The following is a 24,060-nucleotide window of genomic DNA, read 5'->3' on the forward strand; positions in this document are numbered from 1 at the left end:
TTTAAATATTTTTGTGCAATTTTATTTTGCATTGTTTGTTTGGGCTGTGTGATATTGTTAAAAAGCTACCTCCTGAACTTTTGTTTTTCATATGTTTCAAACTATTTAAAAGAATGGGAAACTACACAGTTAATATTTTTTGTATTTTTTAGTCTAATAATTTTAGACACAAAATTAAATATTACAGATGAAGGTACATAAAATCTGAATTGGGGTTGGAATATTTGCATACTAAATTGCAAGATGACCGCATAGATTCATGTCACTGGTTAGGATCACTATTAAGCTTTAAAATAATAATGATAAATAATAGGCTTCTGGAGCCAAGACATGGTCAAATTCAGAGATAACTTAAAGTGGTAAATTGTATATCTTTATGTGAGTGTAAGCTTGTCTGATTTACATATTGAATGGGTGAGATTTAATAGGGAAAGCCACCATTAGGAGCACGCGATATTAATTTTGTTCCCTCACACATTCATACGCTCACTGACAACTTCTTACAACTTCCTGTTGGAAGTGACACTCTAACCAACATGTAATTTATATTTTTATCTATGCTACCACTGAACTTTCAGAGTAGATGGTGTAGTGAACAGACTGTATCCTGCTTAGCTTAGATACAACAGGGGTTTTCAAAAGAGTTGGGAGTTCAAAATGGTGACAAAATCCCATTGAAATTCAGTGGGAGCTGGGCACTCACTCCTTTAGCTAAACACCTATTTTGACAGTGAAGACAGCCTACCTTTAAGAAGATGAGTTAGTTGTCTCACTGTAAAATCCTAGTTGAGACAAGGCTCTGTAGTTTTTATCTTAAAGTAGCTAGTCAAGATCAACCCTGGGTAGGGGAGGAAGCATACCGTGACCTCAGCTACCTGCATCAAAGTGAGAACTAACTGTGGCTTGTCTCTACTTCCCTTGCTATAAAAAAACAAACCAAATAAAACGTCACCTTTATTGGGTAGTGAAGATCTAGTCCTCAACTCATCTGAAAATCCAGGCCTATGCAGATTGCCATCATTTATACCAACAAATGTTTCCTGGAGGGTAGAAAGACAAAAAATAATTAGTGTAGGCAAGTATGTGCTAGCAGTTAACTGAACTATTCACTCTTCTTAACGTTTAATTATTTTTTACTAGTGCCCATTGTCTGAAGTATTCAATAACATATACTGACTGACATATACTCCCAATAAGTAACATGACTTGGGTAAAACAGTTGTGGCTATACGAATCAATATTTATAACCACTGTTTAAGCACGTTTTCTGCACTTCAAATAACAATCATTTTGAATTACACAATCCATAATGTGTGCACATCTGTACAGATCTTATATTCTGAAGTCAGAGACTGAGATGTGTAGTTTATTTTGGGGACAATTCTTATAGCTTCACAGCTATGCTCCTTCCCACTATCACTTACTGTTTCAGCTTCTGTGTTCTTAGAACATGCTGGTAAACACTGTAAATAGGCAGCCTACTTCCAGATCTTTATCAGGATTAAAATGAATTAACTACTGTTTTTAGATTTACAGTATCATGGCATTTTTTCTTATCGGTCTCTAGGCCACTTTCATCTTTGGTATGAGTTGCTGAATTCTGCTGAAATCAGTGCAGCTGTGTACTTTACTCCATGCTGCATTTGGCCTTCTTTATTTATGATGGCTTGGTGCTTTTAAATAATATAACAGAATTAGGGTCCAGTGGCATTCTTGGCAACTTTGCCCTTGACTTCAATGCAAAGAGGATCACACCCTTGATTCAGAATAGGGTAATGTTCCCGTATTATAAGTGTGACTCCTTTTACTGTGTTGTGTTGTGCTGCTTTTCCGACAGGTAGTGTGTTAAACAGAACTGAGAACTATCATTACTCAGGAGATGTGTTTAGTATGTGCTGTCAATTTAAACTACATATCCTATAAGCAAAGTGAAGAGAGAACACAGATCCTCAGAGGCTCCCCACCGTGTAAGTTCCCTCCTTCCTTTTATACCCCACCACCCTAAGGTGGATTGCTGGGATGGGAGGGAGTGCCAAGCACTGGTGTGCACTAAGCAGTCTCAGGCCTTGTCCATACTAGAAATTGTTTCTTGGTGTAGTTATACAGGCAAACAGGTGTACAGGAAACCCTCCTAGTGTAGACTCATTTTACACTGGTAAAAAAGTACTTTTGTTAATACGGCTTATGCCAGTTTTCTGAACAAAATAAAACATCCTGGCAAAAGGATTGTTTTAACTGCATCTCCACTATGACTTGTGCCACCATAGCTATGTCAGTTAAGGGTATGATTATTTTTCACACTCCTAATTGATATAGCTATGTGGACAAAACTTTTAAGTGTAGACCAGGCTTCAAACTCCCCACTGCTCCATACTCTGCCACCTCCTTTCCCTCCAAGTGAGGGCTTAAACATGCAGGGAGAGAGGGTGAAAAACAGTGTTGTGTGTGTCCCCAGTTTTCATCCTGGGTTCAGACATGTCCCAATTATGCCCATACCTAGAGGCTTTTCAAGCAGTAGAAGCAAAACACAGGAAAAAGAGCACTCGACAGAGCTTAAACAAAGTGTATTTTTTGGAAAACTGAAAGACAAAAACACTTCATGTGAAACTTAGGGCTTGTCTACACAGTATATTAGTGCCCATCAACTGGGGTGTAAATTTACTGTGCACCAGCCTGTTGTGCACTGACTTTCCATGTGGACCCTACTTGTGCACCATAAACATTTCCTAGTATGCATTGACATAGTCCCGTTTCAAACAATAGTATATCAAAGTGCTGTAGGGAAGTTTTAGTGTGCATCAACAGGGTCCATATGGACAATTAGTGCATGACATACTACAATTTACACCCCAGCTGGTGTGCACTAATGCACTATGTAGATGAGCCCTTAGCTTGTCTTTTTAAATGTATGTTTATAGGACAGGAATTTGTCTCTTAAATTCAGCATAAAAGTATCCAGCAACAGCAGGCAGTGTAAAGTGGGTGGCTTAACTCATACAGGCCCTCTGCAAATTATCACTCTCTGGAACACTGCAGAGTGAGCACACAATTAATGTCTTGGATAATGGAGTAGAAACTATGCTTATAAAATTTTCAGTTGAGGGGTTGGCAGCATCTGGGAGGACAGGATAAGAATTCAAAATGACTTTAACAAATTGGAGAATTGATCTGAAATCAACAAGATGAAAATCAATAAAGACAAGCACAAAATACTACACTTCAGAAGGAAAAATCAAATGTACAGCTACAAAATGGGAATAACTGGCTAGGTGGTAGGTAGTACTGCTGAAAAGGATGTGTGTGGGGGGAGTTATGGTGGATCACAAATTGAATATGAGTCAATAATGTGATGCAGTTGCTTAAGAGGCTAATATTGTTCTGAGGTGTAATTGTCCCAGTCTGCTCGGCACTGGAGACCTCAATTGGAGTACTGCGTCCAATTCCGGGTGCTTCACTTTAGAAAAGATGTGGATAAATTGGAGAGAGTCCAGAGGAGAGCCACAATAATGATAAAAGGTTTAGAAAACCTGACCTATGAGGAAAAGTTAACAAAGCTGGGTATGGTAGGTCTTGAGAAAAGAAGACTGAGTGGGGACCTGGTAACAGTCTTCCAATATGTTAAGGACTGTTTTAAAGAGGATGGTGATCAGTTGTTTTCCATGTCCACTGAGGGTAGGACAAGGAGTAATGGGCTTACTCTGCAGCAATGGACGTTTAGGTTAGAAGTTAGGACAAACTTTTAAATTATAAGGGTAGTTAAGCTCTGGAACAGGCTTCCAAGAGAGATTGTGGAATCTCCATCATTGCAGGATTTTAAGAATAGGTTGGACAATCATCTGTCAGGGATGGTCTAGGGTTTACTTGGTCCTGCCTCAGCACATGACTTCTCAATGTCCTTTTCAGCTCCACATTTCTTTGATTCTATTAATTCTTTCTGTGGGATGCCCCTGGGGCAGCAGAGCTAAACACTACCCCTTACTATGGACTGTGTTCATCTGGCACAATCTAGCCCAAAAGGTTCTAAAGTATATGTTAGTGGCCAGAATCTGCCACCCTTATTCACAGTGACTAGCACTTTTAATCATGAGTGGTCCCATCTGTTTCAATGAGATTGTTCTAGGGAAGGATTGTTCACAATGAGCAAGGGTTGCAGAAACTTGTTCTAAAATATCATAGGTGAATAAATACATTGAGACGGCTTAAAATATCTATTTTTTCCTGCAAAGAATACAGTCCTAGGATACAGTCCTGGTAGCATTTAAAATTTTACTGCTGTATTTAGAACAAAGTTTAGAAAAGGGCAGATGTAATTTGACCACAAATTAATATAGATTGGCTTGACAAATAAATTTTGTTGAGTCATAAAAATAGTTTTACTCCTACTGGCATAATTTCTGTCTAACAACAGGTTAAATGCATTTAATCTACTGACATTGTGTGACATATAGTTGTTCTTCACACTTTCTCCTGAGCCAGAAGTATCCAGTGCAGATTTTATTATGTAGATATATCTAGTAAATAAAGTGGATTTAAATTGATATCTATCTCACCTATGATTGTTTTCCCATATTTGGTCTCATACAGTGGAAAAGACAGATTGTCATCTATGATGTTTAAAAATATAATGCTTGGAAAATTATTTAAATTGGGAAAGCAAAGCTTCTTGTTTCTATAATATATCTCTGATATTTTTGTAAAAAGAAAAGGAGTACTTGTGGCACCTTAGAGACTAACCAATTTATTTGAGCATGAGCTTTCGTGACTCATGAAAGCTCATGCTCAAATAAATTGGTTAGTCTCTAAGGTGCCACAAGTACTCCTTTTCTTTTTGCGAATACAGACTAACACGGCTGTTACTCTGAAACCTGATATTTTTGTGTTACTCTTTGGAAGGAAACATTTTATTAGCGGGAGATTATTGAATTTTTTTTCAAAGATGGCAGACATAGATACTGAAAGCAAACAGCTGTTCTCACAATTTTTTTTGTTTTTTAAAGGAAGATCCCTCTTTAGTAGGAGGTTGTTCTTCTCTATTATAATAGCTTTGGGATAAACTCATGGTAAGAAGTGTAAAATTCAACATAACAAGACTGTTAAACTAAAACAATATTACATTTAGAGTTAAACTGCCCAAAACAAGGAAAGGAAGTTCCCTTAACCCAGTCCTTTTGTCTAAGAATCACTACATAATACTGGGCCTTGTTATATGCTTTATTCTATTGTAAAATGGGGAACAAAATAGTTAAAAGTGCAATAACGTTGTTTTGCAAAGCACTTGGAAAGTCAACATGGATTAGTAGGCTCAACCCTGGACTAGGGGGCCATTACTCCTGTGGTCTGATCTCAGTTCTGTCAGTGGTTTTGTTGTGTACTACTGTGTAAGTAATGTAATCTAAGGGTTTGTCTGCACTTAAAACATGACGTTATTTCAATATGTTAACAATTGTCATTCATTCATTACTCTGAAAATTCTAGCATAGCCAAGGACACAAGTGTTTTGGTTGGTTTGGCTAACCTTAGAATCCATGACCAACTAAAACTCCCCCAGCTTTTGTCTACCACCCGACTTAGGCTGCGAGCTCTTTGGGCTGGGATTGTGTCTTGCTGTATGTGGACATTACAGGGCATATTGTGAGTCCGCCATAATTCAATAACAATTAATAATAGATTCCTGGTGCCAGAACTGTTGGCCTCTCCCCACCTACCATTCACTGCTGGAAGTGACATCAGGGAGCTTGGAGCTTGCTTTTCTTCAAAATCTATCAATGCCAGTTATTTAGTTGGCAAGAGTGGGGCATCAGAGAGGCAAGGTACCTCCAGCCTCTGAGGACCAGGAACAGTGGACCAAGACTGTAACCAAAACTCTTATTCTGTATGTCTGACACTGTATTATGAGGCTGTTAAACTTCCCGGCCAACTCAGGAATTAGGTTATTTTAGTAGTGTTTTAGGGTTTAGTGTCTCCTGGTAATGTGAGTGAGTCAAATACTGTGGTGATGGGAGCTAGAGAAGTACCTAAACAGATAAATATTGGCAGAGTACAATATTTTCATGGTCTCAGTGTCCACAACATAATTAGTTGTTTTAACCTTTGTTTTATTTACTTTGTTCTTTATCTCACAAAATGTTTTGAAAGGCAGAATAGTGAGCTTTTTGTTCTGCCAAGCTTCTTGAAAAAATAAGATTTTATGCATATATATTTGAAAAAGGAAAAACAGAAACTTAATGCCAGCTGGTCATTCCAGTGTTTGTATTCCTCTCCTAAAGGAAAGTTATGAGGTTAATAAAATTACATCATTCTCTCTCCCATGAATGCCATAGTGCAAGCTAAGGAAAAAGGAGTGGAAAAAAAACTCTAATACAGATGAACATTTTACATTACAACTAGTGTTTAAATGCATGCTACACCATACTGTGTGTCCCTAGCCTCCATTTTGCCAGAAGCTGGGAGTGGACGACAGGGAGTGGATCACTTGATGATTGCCTGTTCTGTTGATTCCCTCTGAAGCACCTGGCATGGGCCATTGTCAGAAGACAGGATACTGGGGTAGATGGACCATTGGTCTAACCCAGTAGGGCTGTTCTTATGTTTCAGTAACAAATATAAGTTAACATTAAAGGTAATAACTTTGAAGTATGGGTATGCAGTGATTCCACCTGGTGCTGTGATTCTGTCCCATCTTGTAAGATGAAACAGGGTCTGGCTGTCTCAGTCCTTAAACAGGTGACATGGTTATTATTTGTTTGTGTAGGCAGCACATACACGTGAAAACACTGTTCCTGTACCAAGGAATTTGCAAACTAAGGGCATGATCCTGCCTGTTGTGCTGCATGGACATAGGACTCCACCTGTGTGCAGCTCACTATAAGATTGGGACCTACACACCTCTATTACAGTACATCCTGAAGGAAGTGGTATTCACCATTTGCTGGTGACAGTATTCACTCTGGATACCAGTCCAAAGCCTGAGCGCAGTGTTCAGGAGCACTATTTAGGGTGCAGAATTGTTGACATCCTTAAAGGGCCCATGGCACGTCTCATTAATCAATTATAGATACAAAGTTGCTGCTAACACATGAGAAAATAGTAACATGCAGAATCTGTTTGTTCTGTTAGTGAATGAAGTAGCTTGTAGGACTCAGATGCATTGAGGCAGGATTACATTTATTTGCCTTTCATTATTATTCTGTAGAATCAGTGTAAGGAGTTTATAATAATATAATAAAGTTCAGTGTGACAAGTTGCCTTTATGATAGCCTGCAATGTTTACCAATAAGTATCTTAAAAAATATTATATCGCTGCTAAAGGGAAAAAAAACCCATAACCTTTTATTGCACTTGACCTTTGGATTTATAAAAACCCGATATAAAATATATTTCCTAAGATTAAGAGAATTCAATATCCCAGATCCTTGCATTTGACAAGTACCTGATTGTCAATACTTACATCCTGGTTAAACATAGCAGTTTAGATTTCTGTTATTTGGGTCACTGACCCACTATGTCTTCTACACTTGTAATCACCATGAAGTTTTATCAAATGTAGCTTAACTAGTAATATCTCCATTCTAAAAAACACTTTAGAAAAATCCACTTTGTAGTTTTAATGTCTCAGCTATGTGAGATTTGACCTTGATTTTGAGAAGAGGAGAGTAGCCATTAGATCAATAATTTTTCAACCATGAAACTGCATATGGAATGAATCTGCTGTGCAGCAATATTACATTCTGTCATATTGATTATAAAGGTCCTTTTCTGGAGTTTGGCATGTTGCTGGCTAAACTGCAGACTGGGGCAATCAGATTAAGAAATAACATGCACTGATACTGACTCAGTCTAGTACTGGAGATAAAAAAAAAGTACAAGTTTGTCAAATTTGGCAATAGCTTCTGAAAAGAAAATAGTCCTTACAACAATCAGATACTTAAAGTTCCTTGCCATTTACTGTAAGTTCTTACCTCAGCTTCTTATATCTATAACTCTTATGTTGGTTTATGTTGTGAATTTTGCATACTTTTGTTAGACTTATTTAAACCATTTTGCATTCTGCCGCATTTCCAGTGTTGTTGGTTTCATTGATATCTATTCTTTTTATAGCTGGATTTTTAAAAAAACTTTGCAGTTTATGCAAATAACCAATGTACAGGACCCACACAATCCTGTCACTCTCTCATCTCCTGACACAGATTTCCTCTGCTTGTTTATTACACACACCTGTCATATCTTATGTTAATTTAGACTGTAAGCTCTTCGGGTCAAGAATCCTCTCTTACTATGTGTTTTTACAGCATCCAGCAAAACAGGGCCCTGAGTTAATTGTGACTACTTAAGTGCTTCTGTAACAGAGATAATAAAATAATGGCCTAAATTTTCAGAAGTCACTACATACTTGGAGTGCCTTTATTTTTGAGTGCCCAGCTATGCACACCAGAGCTCATACTCAGCACTTTCTGAAAATCAGAAATGTATTGATTCAGGGCATCTCAAGTTGGACATCCAGAAACTGAGGCACCCAAAATCACTAGTCGCTTTTGAAAATCTAAGCCATATATAGAATTTTATTAGGTATGAATTAATTTCCCACCTTTAGAAGAATTTGTTTTTCTCTCTTGCTAGATTTTTGAACTTGAAGAAAAAAAAATAGGAGTAGGAATTATAACTCCTCCATATTTAGTGCCAGCATAAGTGCAGCTGTTTCTATGGATAAAAGGGTTAAAGAAAACTGTTTTAAGGATTTCTAAAACTACTTGACAAAGGCTGAAAATATCTTTCATTATGCAGCATTAGAACAATCATAATGAGATGTTAGCAAGTCCTTTTATGCCCATGTAGCAGCAGCTTGTTTGTAATCCTCTCGAGAAAATGAAAAGTATTCTGGCTGTGACGCTCTTTTAAAAGAAGAAATGTTATGCAGCCAAATAAAATTCATACAAAGCCTTTAAAGCGAACACCTAGTGAAGAAACAACTTTGTTAAATGAACAATTGTTTACAGCAATAAAACTTAAAAAGCCTTGGGAAAAGAGCGCTGATTATACTAAGCGAACTGGAGCTGTTGCATGAATTTCCTGTGTACCAAAACACAGGACATGTACTCTGAAATATTACTATCTTACTAAATAAATGATTGTTAGGGGAGCTAACTGTTAAGAACAGTACATACATTATTTTAAGAACATAACATACATTATTTTATAATAAGAATAAGCATTTAACAGATTTTTCTTGTCAGTATTCCCCTGAATAACATAAGAAAATCATATTGCAATTGATATGGCTTGCTGTCTAGTAGTACCATATAAGATTCAGTTTTATAAGAGCATTAGTCACTTGAGATTTGTTGGAGACATTTATCAGCTTCATGGGAATGTCTATTGAGAGTTACAGGTCTATAAACTTCTGTCAATCACATGTCACTCTTGCTCTGTTTCCCCAACACCCCCAGATGTATTATTAACTGTTAACTTCTGATTAAATATTTCACTAATAGGGATCAAATGCTAAGTACTGTGATTGTGTGAAGTACAGGGGTAAGGAATATGGGAACACCAGTGATATTGGGAGCTAATTGCCATGTACCTTTTTAAAAACATTTGTTTTCTAAAATATAATCTGAAAATTTTTATAGAGATTAATTTACTCACAAAGACACAGATTCTGCAACCCTTACTCAGTGTCAGTAGTCTATTACTCTGTGAGTAATCCCACTGATGGCTCTATTTAATGAATAAAGTATTTCTCAATGTGAGTAAAGGTGGGAGAATCTGGTCCAAAATCCCTACCTTCTTAAACAGATTATTGTAAACTTCGGCACAGTTTTTCTTCGTATAAAATTAACGAATTCCACAAGTTGTAGTGAGTGGTCAAAAATACAGAAACTTTTCAGAAAACAGGAAAAATGAGTCCAATGTGCCACCCAGGTTTTTTGGCTTACCAAATGTACAGAAAAAGGAGTTGGATGTATTTCAGAGCTAACAAAGTGATGGATTCCAAACCCCTGGCCAGCTACATCTTGTAAATGTATAATATGGAAAAGAAATGGTGTCTTTAGATGTGGCCTTTGTGGTCCCATAAAAACAAACACAACTATAAAGTATTCCCTGTTGTTCCTTTTGCCTCCTGGTAACATAATGCCCAAAGGAAGACACCCGTTCTAATCTTCATTTTGAGTAGTACTCCTTTTCTTTTTGTCAAACAGTTATTTTGGAAAGTTTTTCACAGTATTGAGTTAACTGCAAGTAAAATCCTAGAGAAGACAAGGCAGTTTGTAATTTTCACATGAGTTAGGAAATCAAGATAAACCCTAGATTCTCCCATAGTTTTAAACTCGGCCTGCTGTGGGAGAGCCTTGGGTTTACCTTGACCTGCTAACTTGTGTGAAAACAGACTGCCTTGTCTTCACTAGAATTTATCGTGTTTTAGTTACCTCAGGTTAAGAACACACCTATCTTCCTAGTGAAGACACACCTAAAGAGGACTGGAAAGGCACACTTTCTGTGGAATGAGTTCTCTGAAGGAAAAAAAAAAAGAGTCCACACAAAGCAAAGGTAGCATAAAGAGAGTGACTGGCTTTCAGTCCTACTATGCCAGATTTCCATTCTTTGCAGTACTGTTCTTTGTGCACATTGCAACAGTCCTCCCAAAGATCCATCCCTTATGTTTGGGTGATGTTTCTCTGGAGGCCAAATTCATTCAAGTTGGATTCCTCAATTTGGCATCTCTAGACTAGGAAAATAGGTCTTGTTTTAATGCACTTTAGCTAACATGATTTTAAACAGGGCTTAATACAGTTAGTGTAGACAGGGCAAGTAGTGTTTCAAACTAAATTTGGCTGGCCAGAGTCCTATTTCTGGGGGAGCCAGGCTTCCACTTTCTGTTCCCCATGACAAATTACTGGAGGCTTCGCTGCTTAAACAAAAGAAAACCCTCTATCTCAGAGAGGGGTAACATGAGGATTTAAATAATCTGAATGGTGGCCAGGCACAAATGTATCTCTTGCTAGTACACGAATAATTGATATATATATATATATATATACACACACACATGCTAATACATAAAACAAGCCAAACAACATGCAGTGTTATGGATTGATTTCTAGATCTGCCAAAGTAGAGAATTTCTGAACTTCCTGGGGAAATGGAGAGAGGTTTCTTTGTTTCTGTCTGTCTGTCTGTCTTTTCCTGAGAGACTCTCCTGTCCTTGCAGCTTCCTTTGTTATAGTGAGTCAAGGCACTTTAAGGCATTCAGACTTTCTCTCTGAACTTTCCTGAGCTGTGCGAAAGACGCCTCTGCAGCCCTTCTGTGCCTGGCTTACTCCTGAGATGCATGAGAACTACATTAAGCACACTTCAGGGGGGACAAAGGTGGCTCTGTGTCTAAGGCTGACTGTGGGCCAGTGTGGTCTCAGTGCAACTTAGAACAATGTTAGGGCTGATCTAAGCTACTTGGTAACAGCCCCGGAGGGCACAAAGGGGAAGACTTAGCCTAGGCCTGGATATGACCTCTAATATTTAGGCTGATGCTACCTTACTGATATTTTCTTCACCTAACTTCATTGGGCCATTGTAGCTGCTTTTGAATTTGGCCTATTACCTTTCAATTCAGTTCTTTAGTAAGAATGAAAAATGAAACAAATTTGAAAGGGAAAAAAAATCAAATTTCCTCTTTGCAGGTTACCTCTAAAGGAATTGTGCTTAGTTTATTTTGTGCATTAGTACCTTTAGAACAAGTACAGTGTGCTTCCATGAGTGTTCGAAGATTCTGATTAGCCAGGTCGGCTCTGGAAATATAGTGACGCTCTGAGATGTAAAACTCATATATTCTAACGAAGTCTGACAGTAGTTCATTTGTGTAGCTGTATCTGTTAAATCATGAAGATAGTTGACTGGCATATATACCCTCATACTCACAGATTGGAGCGCATAGGAGTTGACAAAAGTTTACTCTTACGCAAACTACTTTTGTGAAAGGGTAGCTTGTTGATTACTCCTGTAATAATCTTGCTTCCTTAGAGTGAGTTTATATTCATTTCTAATTTAGACTACTAATGATAAGTCATTTTCTGACTGGTTAAAATGTATGGTTGTAGTGACAGTAGATAGATGAGTTAGTCCATAAAACACTACCATGCACCAGAAGCATCTAGTCGATGTTTGATTTATCCTTAATGGGAGTAAAACTTAGGTAAATGATGGTAGTAAAAAGCCTTTTGTCTGGGTCTCTGGCTAGGGAAGAAGAAAAAAGGGTTTCAGAATATCTTCAGTTAGGAATATTAGTAAGAGAATAGGAAAAGGCAATGTGCTAGAGATGAGAAACTCTCCAAATATAATTCTGTTCACGAAAGGTCAGAGCATGATAGTGTTAATTTCAACCATTATTTTCTTTTTCTAGCATGTCTATAGACTTATTTCTAAAAGGCTTGAGAAATTAACATAATTGTTAGGCCTTAGGTAGAAAGGCATTCAGACGTATAGTAGTGTTAACTCTGAAGAAAGTCTTCATCTGTCCACTTCTTTTTCAATATTGCTTGCTCTCCTTTAGAGAGGGAAGATACATATCAATAGAATCATTGTCTTGAAGCAATATTTTTTTTCTTTTATTTGTAGTAATGTCTCGAGAGCCTCTTCTGAACTTCTTAAGGCACCCTTTGAGATAGATTCCCCCCCCCGCCCCATGTATATTAGTGGGTAACATGTGCCTCAATTATTTCATCCCTGCAAAAACTGCATTCTATAATAGTTAAGAAAGACACAGGAGTAATACATTCTCATTGATTTAGAGGCTCTCCTACTGTGTGGGCGCTCCAACTACCTTGTTTCAGCTTGTCTTATTAAGAGCCTGTCTTGTTTACGGATTTGAAGGATGTGAGTTTCTGTTTTTCCACAGGAAAAGAACAGATTTTTTAAGAGCAACCCATTGGTTCACACTTGGTTGGTAGATATTCTAGTAAAAGTTGCTGAAAAAGTATCAGTTACTTTTCACTGCATCTATGGCAGCAGCAGCCTAAGGGGGAAAAAAGCTGCTAACTATTGAAGTGAACATCAGTGATTGAAATAGGTAAGGAAGTTGATACCATATTATTTTTGTTTCCCCTTTTGCTTATTTCAGGAGCAGAGATTTACCATTGTATTGATGGTGTACCTGTCTGGATTTAATTGGCAGAGGGTTTAATATACACATCAGCTATGAATTTATACCCCAGAGAGCTGCCGTGCATTTGTGGGGATTGGGTAGCTGAGAAAGTTAATAATGGGATACTGCACCTTTGGCTTCTGGGCCATAGGTTCAGATTTCAACCAGTTCTGTAGTAGTTGTGCTGACAGAAGTCCTTGTGAACTCCATGCAAATTCAGTCCACACAGGGCTATCACATTTGGACCAAAAATACTACTACCTGAAGATGGTTTGGAGTCCTGTGTGAAATTGGGGGTTTCCTACTGGACAGCTCTCCACAAAACAAAAGCTACTTCTGTTCTGCTGGCAATTTTGGCAGAGATGCTAAGGACAGATTGATCATGGAAACTGAACTACCTTTTCGCTTCCTGGTTGGGACGCATAGATGGAGCAGTGTGGGAAAGCTTGTACTGCTACTTCCCAGGCTGTACTTGTTCAGTAAATCAAAGGAGAACTATAATCTCCAGATTTGTTAGTCAAGCATCCTTCGTGAGTACTAAAGTTGCCTTGCTTTTTCTTCAGTGTTATCAGTATGTTCAGTGGGAAAGGGTTCCACTTGCATGAAAGTTGTTGGGGCAGATGATGATGACTTTCTTTAATACAGGTTTTGCTGTATATAATGAAGAAGGAATTCCATATTTTATAAAAGAGGTACATCATCTTAAACAGCTATCTCACTGAAGGAGTAATATATTTCGTGCGGATCAACTCTATAAGAAGGGTGGAAACTCAAACTTACGTATGAGCAGGTGACCTGTTTTTCTGGCCTGAAGAACTATAAAACAATTTACATATTTTTTGTTGTTTTTAAAACACTTGCATGTCATCTTTGTGCAATTACTATTACATATTGAATTGATTAGATTAAACTTCATTGTCGCATTATTCTCTTGAGTCCAAGTGCCATATGTGCTTCACATCTGGTGAACATTCAGGGCCTTCTGAAAAGCTCCACCACACTTTGCTTGGAAATGAGTACTACAAATATCGTGCTTTTTAATCTGCTTCTTCTGTTGGCTGCAAGCGGAGCACACTGAAGTCTAAAGCAACTATTGCGAAATTATAGTACCACCAAGGATAACCATAATAAATTCAAGAGATTAGCTGCTTCACTATTGGTCCTCCTTTCTTCCATCTGTGTATGATAATGCTTCTTTGAAGTTCCATTGAAATCACAATGGATTGTAATGACTATACTGGCATTTCAGGCAGCATTGGAGAAGTGGTCCTTCTGGCCACGTCTAGTAGGTTAGGCATGAGTTAAGTGGCTAAGAATGGAGGGAAAAAATCCTGCTATGTTTATAGCAATCTATGCTTTTCCCCCCTCATTTCAGTTTTGTTTTGTTTTGTTTGTTGTAAATCCTGTATTACTGATGCTAAATGAATTCTGATGGGAGTATTCCATTAAAACTGCTAGCACGGTATGAAATATTAAAAAAGAGAGATGGGCAAGGAAACTAAATAGATACAACTATTAACTATAAAATTTCAGTAACCTCAAAAAATAGGAACACTTAGTAATCAGTATGTTAAACTATCAACATTAGTGCTACATGGAGTTAGAAATGAAGAAAATTTTCCAAACTGAAAGGTTCTCTTACATATCTGTGTGGTACAATTCCATGCATTTTTATAATGTGGTTACATAAACATTTACCATATTGCATGATGATGACATTGAATTTATTGTGAACTTCTTGTGGCTGTAAATATTTCCAGAGTGAACACCATCTGTTGAGAATATTTGGTTCCCAATATCAAATCCATTGCATGTAAGTGGTATTGCACTGTACTTTTCGCAGATTATTTATTGTGTAGGGCAAAGTTCAGACTTGTGATCGGTATCTTCTTACATTTCACCCTTAGGTGCATATAAAATAAAATCTCATTTGGAGGTGCACAATGCCAAACCAAAACCTAAAACATGTTTAGTTGGGCTTAGAATGAAGAAGGAGAAAAAATGCTCCTGACTTAATAATGAACTTCATTTCTCTTTTGAGACTTGACTTTTGACATGGAGAGAAGGCCAAAATAAAAACCAGAGTGAGGGAGGGCCCTGACATAAACCTGCTTTTAATTAGGCTTTGTAAAGGAGCTTTTCTGCTAAAACTCTCAGGTTGAAGAGTTCATGCACAAAACCCCTCTGTGGCTTATAAGGAGCCAAACTTGGGACATTCAAGCAAACATTTCTGTATAGTGAAAAGGTCTATGTTTTTCACTTAAAAGGCCATTCCCCTTTCCAGTTATCATCCCCTCTTAGGATACTGTGTGTTTCAGTTTAAAACTTAATGCCAATTCAAAATGCTTTGATATTAATAAACATGAAAATTTAATTACTTTGGTTTCCCTTTTTCCTATTTTTCCTAATTGTATGTGAATCTGACCTATTTCAGCCGGACACAGTTAACATGTACCAGAAATGTATGCACATTTAAAGTCAGGATCTTTATACCTTACTGGCAAAGGCTAAAGTACTTTTCTTGAAAAAAGTGATTAAAGTAATTTTATTGCATGGAAAAATGAGCATGCCAGTTGCAAAACCTGAGCCTAAGTCTACATTTGTTGGAGGGTTGGGTACATTTCAGAAGTGAAGTACATGCTCTTTATATGTAAGGTGACTTCCATTGTGTTTACTCAGTGCCCTCTACTGGATGATTCACAGTGACACCAGCATCAATTTCAAACAAAGGTTTATACTTCTGCAAAATAAAGCTGTGGCTTCAGTGTCATGATGTAAAGAGAGAGGGGAAGGATAAAACTAAAACCAGCAAATTAGGGCTAAACATGAATAAACAGCTCCCTTTCCCATGGAACTAACAAATGCCCAGATCCTAAAACTTCCTTAATCATCCTACATGACCAAATGTGAGCATAAACTGAATAAGAAAAATAAACTTAAGCTAAATTAAAGTTATCACAGTAAAAATCAACTTTCAACAAAAATTTTATCCAGTACACATATTTTCTTCTTAAATAACCTTTCTAATGTTCTCTTCCCACCTCCATTCCAGTACATCTAAGAGCTGTTCACTAGTGATAGATGTATTCCTTTACTCTTCCTCATCTGTCCTAAAGCATGCTTTTAGTTTTGCAGGAACCAGATGTTGGCAAGTTTTGTTGAGAAGCTAATTGCTTTAGCCTTTGTCTCAAAACTTTGTTTAGTTATACAGCCTTTGTATTTAAACACCAAATATCCTTGGTATTCACAAACTTAAAACTTACAGGGTCATCAGCTGAACAATGTAGCAACCTTGCCCAGATTGTGAGAAGCATACTACATTTAGGCTATATACCAAGAAAACCATTCTAAAACAGAGATCTATTAGACTGTGGAATAGACTCCTGACTTCCATTTCTCAAGTCTTTTAAAAAGCTGACTAGCCCATGCACAAAATATGTACTTTAGGGAGTAATCCTATATTGACAGGGAAATTGATTAGAAATTCTAATTTCTGTAATGATTTAATTTATATCATGGGGATTCATCATCCATTAGCTGATTACTTTATATTTAAAAGATAGGTTCTTGGGAAGTTAGATGCCACGTAGTGGGACTAACATTGAACGCAAGAGTTCTGTCTACAAGTAGAAAGCATAGAATCATAGAATATCAGGGTTGGAAGGGACCCCAGAAGGTCATCTAGTCCAACCCCCTGCTCAAAGCAGGACCAATTCCCAGTTAAATCATCACATTGAAAAATCAGCTTAAGAAATGGCAAACCTTACTAGTCTATTTTCATCTTTTTGTAGACCATTGTAAAAGACAAAGCCTCATATTTTGAGTAAAGAGTTCTACTAACTGCTGGCCATTGTCTGAAAAACAGAGGTTATGATGGGTCAACAAGTAGCAGTCAAAAATTTGGTTTGCTCACAGAACTCTAACCAAAAAGACCAGAGGCGTTAAAACTTTAAATATTCCAAAAAGACATACAGGGCAGCTAACAACCATGAAACATTTCACTTCTAGGTGACTGCTTTGAATTCCACCCAGGCTGTTGTTGATTGAAAGTCATTATCATATCCCAACTGTGCTGTGGCCTGTGAGTTGCAGATATCAGTCCATTTCTTAGAGGTTTAATTGGAGCCAAATTGGCAGAGGCCAAGGATTGAATAGGAAGAGAGTTTGAAGTACCTTCTATCTAACCCCTAATACTTCTGCATGCTTCACAGTGCTACCAGTTTGGCTTTCATAAGCACTAAACATTTATTTCTAAAAACAGAGCCTGGACTGGAAGTGGGAGCTGACATTCCTAGATCCATTTCTACAGCCCCTCCCCCCCGCAATCCCTCCAGGTCTGTTAGTTGCAAAGGTGATGGTTCCTTTAAAGTGATCCCACAAGCTGGGAGTAGAGGTGGTGTGACTGGGGTTCCCAGGGGGAGCCATGCTGAGATTGCTTAATTAGAGCAAAGTGCAAAGAATGGAGCAGACAATCCCTCAAACTGGTGGATATTTCAATACTTAGATTTACCAAGTCAGCAACAAAACAGCTTCTACAATACTTTACTGGTTACCCAGAAGCCAAAACCACAGTTCCCTGTAGTAAGAGGCCCTGAAACATAAACCCTTATATCAGAGGTCTGGTCTGAGGCCTAAAGCCTGAACCAAAGTACTTCCAGGCATTGCTAAGCAAAACTGGGCTGTGAGCCAGAGGCAGGCCCTAATTGCAGAACTTGGGAAGAAAAGGGCTCCTAGAAAGCACACGCTAATGATATAAGTAGTAATAAGAGGAATGTGTGCCAAGATGGCACCTGGACATCCTGATACGAGGACACTTCACAGAGATAACAAGGAACAGCCAGGTCCATCCCAAAGACAGGGTCAAAAGGATAGTATGGTGGACAGATCTGTTTGTTTGAACCAACGTGATCAAAGGGGGAGACAGCACCCTAATGAGTCAAGGGGCTGTACCTCAATACGTCAGTAGGGATGAGTAATCTGTCCTGCAACTCTGTAAAAATAGGTCCCAGAGTGCATATCTTTGTCCAGACTAGGGGGCAATAGAGTGTCCCACCACTGACTGAGCTGTGTCCATTGCCAGGGGGCACATATTCGTAGTATGTCCTGTAGAGTCTATAGGAAACTTACTGTGCTTCGTTGGACAATAAACCTGACCGGGTGCCTTCATACCTTACTAGAGTCTGTGGTCTTTGGGGGTTTTCTGGGTCTGCTGTATCAGCTATCTGCGCAGAGCTGGGGCAGCACACAGAGGGAACATGCACGCAGCTGACTGTTATCGAACAAGAGCAGAGCACCACACCGGTAGCTACCGACAACACTCCCTTAAAGCAACTCAGCTTGGGCTTCCACCCAGACAGCCAAGTTAAATATAATAAAGATTACAGAAAATTTTGTTTATCATATAAAAAGTTCTACCAATCCCAAAGGATTGGACACATTACCCACCAAGTCAATGAATATTTCAGATCTTACCCATATACATGCTTACCACCAGTTCTTTTTAACTAAAGTAAAGTTTATTAAAAGAAGAAAAGAGAGAGAGTATTGGTTAAAAAAATCATTATACATACAGACATGAATACAGTTCTGAGATCAGTTTCATAGTAGAGATGGTGAGCTTTGGGGTTGCAAAGATTTCTTAGAGTTAGCCCACAGATTTAGTCCAATGTCCAATACCAGGGTGATCCAAATGAATTTGGAGACCTCAGACTTGCAGCTCCTGCTCCCCCTGAATGAAGCATAAGCAGATTTGAGATAAAGCGGATCAGGTCCCAAGAGCCCTTTATACAGTTCCTGGGCAGCATGCAGTCCTTGGGTGAACAATAGGCTTTTGAAGTAGCCTATTTCCTAAACATCACCAGTAATTAACTACCTCGATTAACATAAGGTAATTATTCATTAAGCAGTTCATAGACAGTTTACCACAAACTTTTAAGAGACATATAGACAATGGTATTATTACACCCAAGTTTCTTTTAAATGTTAATATCCCCTTTTGATCTCTGAATTAATAGAATACAGTGATAGGAATTGTCTGGTTACATTGTTAACCTCTAACAAGATACAGATAAACACAGACAAATAAAATTACTGTTTTTTCTAATTCTATAACAGTACAGGTTTGCACTTCAAAGCTCTAGTGCATCTAACATTGCTTTGCTAACTGCTTGTAAGGAACAGCCCTAATTACCACTTACATACTTTCCTAATATGTCTTCAGAGGTAGACTTTGGGTCATTTACCCTGCTAGTTGCTTAACCCTTTCTGGCCCAGCATAACACGTAGTTTGTGAGTTGCAGTGGGTATTAGCAGTTGAAATGGGAGATTGGTCAGGCTGATTTTTGTAAGGATATAAATGGTTGTTTCTCTGTACTACTGTGTTAATAAATTCAGCTTCAGTGGGAGAGGCTGGGAGAAAGTTCTTAAGGGGATGAGAGTTTTATTATGAATGAGTGTTTTTTGGCTTGCTGTTCACAGCAGTTTAGGATAAGGCAAGGAAACGTATTTTCCTTCTCTGTTTAAACCTGTACACTTCTCTAGTGTCTGTAGAGCAGGGTTGGATTTAAAAATACAAACCAATGGCAGGTGAGAATGACAAAGGGTTGAGAGATCTCTTGAAATAGGAAGGGAGTGATATTTGTTCCCCTAGATATAATCATGTTCAGATCTTATCTGTGGAGTCAGGAAGGTTGGGTTGGCATTAGAAATGTTCTCCTTTCACCTGGGGGAGTGAGAGCCTCACAGCACTTTGAGGATTTGTCTATTTCAGGACAGGGTCAATGTGGTCGGTGGGGGATGGGGAGGGAATCAAAAGGGCTGAGAGATCTTGGGGTATAGGAATGTGTGGAGAAGCATCTGGAGAAAGGAAAGACGGGAGGACTGGGGAAGGTAAGAGTACCTAATATGGGCATTTGAGATCCTAATTTGCGGGACGTAGATTATGAGAGTTTTCAGAGGCTTTTTTTAGAATTCTAGATAATTTGGGGTGTGACAAACAACTCACAGTCATTATTCAGGTGCTAGGTATGACAGTTGCAGCACTTGGAGGGACATCTTATGGTCTTCAAGAGGATAAAATGATCCTGCCGTATGTTGAGGATAGGGAGGCCTGGCAGGGCCTCAGGGTTAGCTGTGATGTTTTGGGTCCTTTGCTTCTTATGATAGTGGGCAGCAGGTGACCACACAGATAAGGGTGAAGTGTAGAGCTCAGCTGAAATGTCTAGTTTTAATTCTATCGCGGCTTGTCTGTCTTCTAATGACTTTTCAAGAGGACAGGGCACTGAGATTTGTTTTTTGTAATCTAGGTTGATGGCCAGTAAAATTTATGGCTTAATTAAAGGTGAGGCCTTACATATTATACACTGTGCATAGATCATGAATAATTGGTTGAATGATACTGCAGGGCTCAGTTTGGCTCAGTTTATTCAGTCCAGGAACGCACTGCAACATAAACCAAAAGGGATGGTTGAGAAAGTGGTGGTGCTGTGTTGTTACGTATGATGTAATGTTTTCAACCTAAGATTGATTGAATGCAGCTTTTGACATTTTCATTTTGACATTGACATTTTCAAGTCAATATCCATCTGACATTTGAGTCCCAAGATGGAGTTACATAGAGCTAGTTTTGGCATCCCAGTTGTCTCCCAAAGTCACTGCATGAACTGATGACATTTGTAACTACTATGTCTTTGGAGTCACCAAGGCTGTGTGGCTTCAATATCCATGAAGTGGATGAAGTGAGCTGTAGCTCACGAAAGCTCATGCTCAAATAAATTGGTTAGTCTCTAAGGTGCCACAAGTACTCCTTTTCTTTTTGCGAATATCCACATAGGTGTTGCTACTTCTGATTCTGCTCAGGATTTCATGGCCATCGTCATAAACATGGCACATTCTCAGGAGGCTTAGGGTAAATTCAGCTCATGCCAGTAAGCCATGCTCTTATTCTGGTGTTTCAGTTGGGGTTGGAAGCCTGGAAGTTTTGCTCTTGTCATGACCTGATCATTGCTTCCTGCATTTTGAGGTCAGGACTCTCTTTTTCTGATTTTGAGTTTCGACCTCAGAAGTTAATGAAACAAGATGATTTTCAGAAGGGCCTCATAGAAAATGTAATCCTTCCAATAGAGAAGATAATCTTTTATGGACCCCATCAAGTAGGTGGCTTTCGGGCAGCCTCACCATTTACACATCACTAGCAACAAATTAAACAAGACTGAAGACCCCTATAGTGGAAGAAGTCTCAGGATGAATTAAAAATCATATGTCATGGCCATATAGGAGGCAAATAAGAGGTCCTTGGCCCCCATTCTAACATCCATAAAATCAGCTATTCCAGAGTATGAAAGTTAAAATGTTGATTTTTGTGCTTTTGTGTTTCATAGTATGTAATGTAGTAATTTGGTCATGATCATTCCCTACGTAAATAGCTAAAAATTAAGATCAACTAGTAGCTCAAAGAAACGTATGGAATCTGTTATTCCTTCTGTTGTTGTTTTATTCCCCTGTGTCCTTTCAGCCTGTTCACATATACCAAAAGTTTGTGAAGATAAGATTGTTACTTTAATAGTTTAATCATCAGTCATTCTCCTTCCTGCTTCTTCAGTGACCTTCAGGGAATCAGATGTGACAAAAAGATTCCATCAGCCAGTTACTTCTACAGAAATGAAGAAGACTAAGAGTGACTGTTCCCAGTGTAACATATACTCTTTGTCCATTATAAAGACTCCTCAGTGGACTGATTCTAGTGTCAAGACCTGGCAAAGGATTGTATTTGGCTTACCCAAAGGAAATGGAAGCTATTGAAGGCACTGCATGTAATACAAGCAGTTTCAGTTTCCTTTCTGAACACTCCTGCCAAGGTCTTTTAAGACACACAAAAGTTCAGTTAAATAGAAGAAAATTGCTGCACTTGTCACAAATATTTGTCAGATATGAAGTATGCAGGGTGTTTTTTTAAGAGGAATTATATTTGTAATAAGAAACATCTGAAGTGTGTAAACCACTGGGAAATTCTGCATTTTAGAAGATGATTTCTGAATATTATCTATCAGCTCTGCTTTCATCATTCAGCCATATGTAATGTGAAAATGAAAATTATAATTTTTGTTCCAATTTTATAAAACATGCTTTTCTGTGTTGAGTTTTAAAGAGTTAATTGACATTTTCTTTCTATAAATTAAAAAGAACAAAATAAGTTCATACTAGTAACTCACCAGCAATTTTGTTGTGTGGGAAATTACTATGAAATGGCTGAAATGTAATGTTGAAGGCTATTACATCATTTCAGATGGCAGTTTGTTTTTGTGTCAACAAGCATAGTGCAATACTGCCACCTACTGTAGTGCTGTGTTTTGAGAGATCTCACTTCCTGCAGTATCGTCTGTGCACTATAAAACTTACACATGCAAAGTATGATTGTAAGAAGTTAATAATAGCTAGCAATGATTGTAACCATTACATGGGGTACTTAAGAGTCCCAGTATATGACTAATGTTTTTTTTTTAATTCATAATGATAGAGTAAGATACTGTGGCATCATCCTTGAATTTTTTTTTTGGTAGTCTGAAATTGAACAGTATTATTTGGGGAAACAATACAGGATATCATTTAGGGCTGGAAAAAGAATGATACTTTTGTCTCTCTCCTGTGCTGCTTTGATTTTAATAATAAGAACGAGTCCTATGGTACAGTGTATCTATGTAATAAAATGTTACCTTCCTTCCAAACCAAATGTAGGAGTCTGCAAACAACTGTCATTAGCACAAAGAAAACTAGGAATTCACTTGGAAAAACTCATAGTCCTGATTACTATATGGGAGTGATTTTCATGTGAAAGTATAACTCCTTGCATATTTTTTTTTCTTTTCTTTGAATCAGTATTTTTATTAAAGTGAAGTTGGTGGCAATTCTGTTGTATATTTTCTGATGTGGAAAAACAAATCAAAACCCACTTATCAAATGAATCATTGTTAAAGTCAGCAGTAATCCTCTGTGTCAAATCTACCCGTAAAAGCTGGGAAGATGGGGGATTAAACCTGGAGCACATTAAATTAGTTCCAGTCTATCCAGAGCAGGCTGTGCATTGCTTGCTTAGGCAGGCACAACGGAAACAGGCAGTTTATAACAAGCAGTCTGGTTTAAAAACTGTGGGGTTCATTGGAAAAAGATTTATATCCCCCACTTATATAAACATTACAAACGTGGGCTGCGAGCAGCAGACAAATCTTTATCGAAAACTCTTTAAGAGCTTTCTCATTGTGAATAAAATGGACCTTGTGTTTGAAAATTCGCCAGTATTTGTACAATAATTTTTTTTCAATGCTCTGACTAATTAAAGTACATCTTAGTGTGGAATAACCAGACCACCAGCCAGTAATTTATTTGGATGCTGAAAATATTGGCATTGATCAAGGTGAGGGAAAACATGCAAAGAAGGGAAAAAACTTATTGTTCTGAGACAAGTTTAGCTAATTGCTTTTCTGTAGAGATTACTGTAAAAATTGTGTACATTTTTTTAAAATAAAAAATAGCTGTGACCAAATTTATATCCTTCATTTCTTTGCTTTTACCTATTGATATTTTTAAATGCTGTTGTGGAAATCCTGCTGTTGTGACCAGAAGAACATGGATCAGAGCCTGACAGCTAGTTCTGGAAATTTTGCTCCAATAAAATAGCAGGCTTGGATATGAAGATCACAATTTAAGACTAGAGTAGCTACTCTGATAAGACATTTTCAAGTCAATAACTATTATGTGCTGATGTTGGTTTGTAAGTTTATTTTTGGAAGCATACAATAATACGTCAATCTAGCAGAATTTAATTTATTTTTCTTGTTTATTTAATATTAACAGGTAATATGCAGTCCTCTTTAGTAATGTCTAGTTGCTATTAGGTCATTTTATTTTGTTTATTTAATATATTTGTTGAACAT

General features: G+C 37.8%; 1 protein-coding gene across 4 annotated transcripts in view; it reads left to right on the plus strand.

Moving 5' to 3' along the window:
- Window positions 1-24,060, plus strand: part of SCFD2 (sec1 family domain containing 2) — a 312,565-nt gene that overhangs the window by 74,567 nt on the left and 213,938 nt on the right. The window lies entirely within an intron of this gene.

The sequence above is a fragment of the Lepidochelys kempii genome, chromosome 4 (genome assembly GCF_965140285.1).
Source record: "Lepidochelys kempii isolate rLepKem1 chromosome 4, rLepKem1.hap1, whole genome shotgun sequence".
Lineage (NCBI taxonomy): Eukaryota > Metazoa > Chordata > Testudines > Cheloniidae > Lepidochelys > Lepidochelys kempii.